At 37.7% G+C, this 5,966-nt stretch overlaps 1 pseudogene; it reads left to right on the top strand.

Moving 5' to 3' along the window:
- Window positions 1–3,738: 3,738 nt before the first annotated feature.
- On the top strand, window positions 3,739–4,335 carry LOC107697233 (transmembrane protein 64 pseudogene; annotated as a pseudogene).
- Window positions 4,336–5,966: the final 1,631 nt, after the last annotated feature.

Raw genomic sequence — 5,966 nt, forward strand, 5'->3', positions numbered from 1 at the left:
AGCATCTGCCCTCTCACTAAATGAGGACATAAATACATGAACAACATCTCCAGAGCTGCTCTGAGAGTCACTTCATGAGCATTTGACCGTTTCATTTTAGAAAAACTGTTGTCATATCATATATACACAAACAAAACTCTTCAGGGCAACCTGTCAAAATAAAAGTCAGGTTAAACTTGAAGAAATTGTGAAAGAAATATATTATTTTATATTTCTATATTATATTATATTATATTCACTCAGTTACCATCAAAGCTCTCTCTATTTTGTTGTAGATCAATGACTGTTTTCCTGTCTGTATCCTTTCCTGCCTTTGAAAGGATGTGAGAAAAAATTGTACCTGAAAGTTGCAGTTAGTGGTCATTTTGCATTAAAAAAATGTATGTCCAATTTTATGCCCATCTCTTTTTCTTTTTTTTTTTTTACTTTTGACTTCATTTCTAGAGAGTGGTATGCAAATATTCACTTGGTTATCATCAAAGCCCTCTGTATTTTGTTGGATCAGTAGACTATTATGCTGCCTCAGAAACCTGTAAACAATAACTGAGAAGTCATTGGCTTATAGGGCACCCTTACGAAAAAGAATTTTATTCAAGTGTGCTATTAGTATACTTCTTTTACACTAAAAATAGGAACGTATACTTTAAGTCTACTTTTTATGTACTTCTCAGAAATGGGCTTTATGTACTTCTCAGAAATATACTTAAAATGACATTTAAGTATACTTGACTTATACAGGCAACAAGTCAGCCCTCCTAAGCTTTCGGATGCAGCCAGTGGACTTTCAGAGCCAGATTTGAAGAGCCCTGCCATAGAAGGCAACTTTCATGGTTAAAAGGGTGCTTTATTGTGGCCCCTATTGACTCTATTTGACCTTCTATCCTATACTAACAGTTATAGCCAATTATATTTTCAAGTGTGAGTTTTACATATAGTCATTTAAGTTGTTAGTGACCTGATTCATGCACTCTCATGGGCTTGCTGACTAGAGCCCTGCAGGTCTGCACTAGAATGCATCAACAAATTGTGGACTGGACTATTGAAACTGTAACATTATAAATGAATGTTTATAAAAGCAGAGCAGTAAAACCATTAAGCGGCCATTCGGCCATTATTGTATTAGATTATCCATGCCTTCACCTTTCCTTCCTTCTCTTTCTATTGTTTTTACAGAGAAGGTAAACAGAGAAGGTTCTCCAGCAACAACCTAAGTGAGAGAAAATTATTGCTATTTTGTCATTGCATTGTGCACACAGCTTTACAGGCAAGCAAAGAAAATTATCAAATGTGTTTCCTTTAAATGTCTCATATGAAGCTTTTGGAAGTCTGAGCAATATTGTTGAGTTGTGTTCAACAAACAATTCATGTATTCATTTGGTTTGATCACTGACCCCTGCGTGACATTTTACTTCTGCCTTTTTCAACAGTATCCATATGTATCACGTATCATCCATCATGTATAATATTTATTATAATTCTTTTCAGTAATGATTTATACAGTAAATGTTTTTGTTCAGATGCTGTTTACCATGAGCACTGCTTGATATACCAATAATTATTGTTCTGACTAGTGTTGTCAAAAGTACCGGTACTTTAGTACCATGGCGATATTTACATTTTAAAAATGTGACTATGCCAGCCTTTCTGTATTACTGAATACCGGGTCAATTCAGTACCTGCTGATAAAGAGCGGCAAAGGTTTCTATTTAGCCAATCACAGGCATGTTTGTTGAGCGCCTGAACGTTGGCCAATCAGAGGTTAGTCAGAAGTTAGTCAGAATCTGCAAAATATGAGCAGAGTAGTTTGTTCGGTGTGAGCTCTGCACACTTACAAATCAATTTGTTATAACCAATAAATTAAACAGAATGAAAATATAAGATTCACTTTGCAGATGGATTATTTTTTGATTATTATTATAACGGGAGTTTTCACTCAATCAGTGATCTTGCACTGCAGCTGAATTGAAGCTCTTCATATAACTTTTATAGCTCTGTATATAACTTTGTTCGCTTGTATATAACCCATCCATAATTTAAATAATTTAAAAAGCACACACCGTAATAAAATGCAGAACTTAATCAGAAATTGCAATGTATGACATAGTGATAAACATAACAATGGATGGTACAAAAAAAAACAAATCTGTGCATTAAGTCGTGCAGTGTAAATGCAATAGACCTGCCACTTCTTATTCATTTATTTACTAATTTTATTTATTACTTTATTTATTTTTCATTTTATCTTTTTTATGCAATGTTTACTTAATTGAAGAACATTCGAAGGCTACATGCTAACATTTTAATGTATTATTTACTTAATTATTAATATCCTTAACAATTAACTCATTTAATTATTTCTTTTATTCTTTCAAATACTTAAATAAAAAAACATTTAAATAATTGCAATAGTTTTTACTACCAAAATTGGTACTGAGAACTGGTATTAGTACCAACTTCTGATATTTTGGAATTGTGACAACACTAATTGTGGCTACATCTGCTAGTTTTATAAGAACACGTTCTCTTCATTAGCCTTAATGTAGTTATCTTTTAATAGAAGCTTGTTGTGCAGTAAACTACCCTTTCACAAGTGTATCTTGACCATATTTGAAGCACTGTATATCATGAGTTTGTTGACAGGCCGCAGTTTCAAAGCAGCTTCCTCAACAGTGAGCTCAAGCAGGTCACCTGTTCTAACTTCTAATGCTGTAATGTGTGCTGAGTCGAACAGAAATAACTGGAGTACACAGACAGATGAGCTGCTCTCTGCACATAAGCCCTTACACAAAGCAAATTAATCTCTTCTCCTCCTGCAGTTCCCCCATAAACCTTCCTCTTTCCACACTTGTTTAGCTGCACGCTGACAAAATATTTGCTTCATAAACCTGTAAATTACAGCGTTAGACAGCAACAGTGCCATATGCTGTCATTAAGAATTGTGCCGTGACACTGCGAACAGAAAAATGAATGTGTTTTATAATTTACATGGAAAAAACTCTGAATAGCCTCAGGAGTGATGCGAAAATGCTGCTTTTTCAGAATAGAAAAGCAACCGCTCTACTGAAATGGAGATTTCTCTCTGGCCCTGAAAATAGAGATAATGTCATATGTTTTATGTAGTATTTATTTACAAAAGTGTTGTGTATTGTGTCTGCATTTCTGAAAGCTGAATGTGTGTTTTGGCAGCAGACAGACTTTTGTGAAAAGATTTTCCACAGTAAGCGTAAGGGCAGTGCCGTCGCCAAGGGGGGGGCATTTGCAGGCCCCAACGAGTTACTGTGCCCCCCTTCCCCCTCTCTCCCCTCCTTGTTGAACGTAATCGATTTTGAAAACGAAAAAAAAAAAAAAACAGCACATGTTTGAAAGCAATTCCACGATTTCGTGAGCGTCAGCAAACGCACGCAATCGCAGATTGCCCCCCACCAACCCCACTCAGCAAGATTTGGGCCCCCTCCCTAGAAATTGAAATGCCCCCTGATGGAGGTGCCCTGGTGCCGGCTCTGCATAAGGGTCTAAATGTACTGGATAATTCTGTTTGTCACAGACAGCTAGCTGAAAAGAGCTGTATGGATTTGGAGCTTTGGGCTTTAAAGGGGTCATATGATGCTGCTAAAAAGAACATTATTTTGTGTATTTGGTGTAATGAAATGTGTTTATGCGGTTTAAAGTAAAAAAAACACATTATTTTCCACATACTGTACATTATTGTTTCTCCTCTATGCCCCGCCTTTTTGAAACGCGGCGTCCTTCACTCCCGAGTTCAGGCATCCGTGCTGCATCACCACCTGTTGCTTTAAAAGCGCCCTGCTGGCGTGCGTCCTGACCGCCGTGTGCTTCTCCTCGGTGGCTCTGGTGCGCCAATACTTGAAGGACGTGTTGCTGTGGGTGGAGAGTTTGGACAGTTTTGTGGGAGCCATGCTGTTCATAGTGGGCTTGATCACGGTGTCGTTCCCCTGCGGCTGGGGGTACATCGTGCTGAACGTGGCCGCGGGGTATTTGTATGGGTTTGTGTTGGGCATGGGGCTGGTGATGGTTGGGGTTTTGATCGGGACTTTCATCGCTCATGTGGTGTGTAAGCGACTTCTGACGAACTGGGTTCTGGGTAAGATCGGCAGCAGTGAACAGCTGAGTGCTGTTATTCGGGTGGTGGAGGGTGGAAGTGGACTCAAAATCGTGGCCTTAGCGAGACTCACGCCGATCCCTTTCGGCCTCCAGAACGCGGTCTTCTCGGTAAGTCACTTTTGGCCATTTATGCTATTGACACAATTGTTGTTTTTAACAAGGAATTAACGCACGTCAGATGTTTTCGTTTAACCAATTTAGCACCACTGTTATTTAGGTGTCATTGTTAGAGTGCCATAGTTTTTATTAATTGTTTCGGATTATATTTATTTATATTAACCGTTTTCACTATAATTTGACAGTTTTAGTAATTTTTTTGTATTATTTGGTATTTGTATTCGTTTTTATTTATTATTTTACTTCAGTTTTGGTTTTTTATTGTACTTTAAAGGGGTCATATGATGCTGCTAAAAAGAACATTATTTTGTGTATTTGGTGTAATGAAATGTGTTTATGCGGTTTAAGGTTCAAAAAACACATTATTTTCCACATACTGTACATTATTGTTTCTCCTCTATGCCCCGCCTTTCTGAAACGCATCGATTTTTACAAAGCTCATAGGTCTGAAAAGCGAGGTGTGCTCTGATTGGCCAGTTATCCAGCGCGTTGTGATTGGCCGAATGCCTCAAGCGTGTGATGAAAATGTTACTCCCCTTACCATACTTGTGATGCCGTCTCCCAGCAGGACGAGACAAACCAATAAAACCCATTACAAATGAGGCATTTGTTGCATCCAGTGGGGACATAATTACTGATTATAATGACTTATACTGTCTTTTTACGCGTTGCGTTGCATTGCATTGCATCGTGCCGTGTAAACATAAAACCCTGTCTGCATCTGTGATCAGAGAAATGACAAACAACAAGTGCTATTCTACACTGCCCAAAACTCGCGTTTGAATCATCAGTGGCAAATCCTTTAAATGAAAACGTACTTACAGACTGTGAGCGAAGCGGATATCGTCCTCTTTTGGAAGACCAAACATAGTTTCGCTTTCACAACGAAACACACAGCACCTTCAAGACATGGCGGCGGCGGCAACAATACTACAGCGAGAATAAAAGTTACACCTTCTTTCTTTGCGTGAACATTTGGTGGCGTTATGCAAATCTTCCCACATAGTGAGGTAGATATGTGGGGGCATGTTGGAACGAGCCGTTTTACGTAGGTGTGGTTGACTCTTAACTTTTATAAAGAATATCTCTTTGGATTTGAGACTTTAGTCTTTGCAAATTTACAGATCTTCTTTATGCACCAAGAGCTTGTAACACTCCAAAGAGAAAGGAAAAAATGAAATTGCATCATATGACCCCTTTAAGAAACACACCAACACACTATACCATCACCGACACACTCAGATAAGCAGCAGTGTGTGTACTTGTTTTGCTATACATGTACTGTACTGCTGTACGTTTGAAGGCCAGATGTTTCACAAATACTGTTAAACCTCTTAGAGGAATGTTTTGGAAGACAGATGATCATTTCTACTTGTCCCTCAATTAACAAAATAAAAATATATTTTAATTACAAAAAAACTTTTAGTATTTTATTTAACACTGGCCAGTGGAAAAGGAATGTTGTTTGAAAGGAAGCACAAATTATTATATTTTGATTACATAAACATTGTTTGCACCTATGAATTGTTCACAGTTCACACTGTCTGTGTGTGTGTACCTACTTAACCATATTTTGGGGACAAATTTGTATCCAAAAGTGAGCTAAACCTGACAAAATCTCCAAAAACCTCCCTTTGGGACATCCTCATTTGTAAAACTGGTATAAAAATAAAGTAAACAAAGTTTTTTTTTAATTGTAAAAATGCAGAAAGTTTCCTGTAAGGGGT

This window comes from Sinocyclocheilus anshuiensis, unplaced genomic scaffold (genome assembly GCF_001515605.1).
Source record: "Sinocyclocheilus anshuiensis isolate Anshui unplaced genomic scaffold, SAMN03320099.WGS_v1.1 scaffold1276, whole genome shotgun sequence".
Lineage (NCBI taxonomy): Eukaryota > Metazoa > Chordata > Actinopteri > Cypriniformes > Cyprinidae > Sinocyclocheilus > Sinocyclocheilus anshuiensis.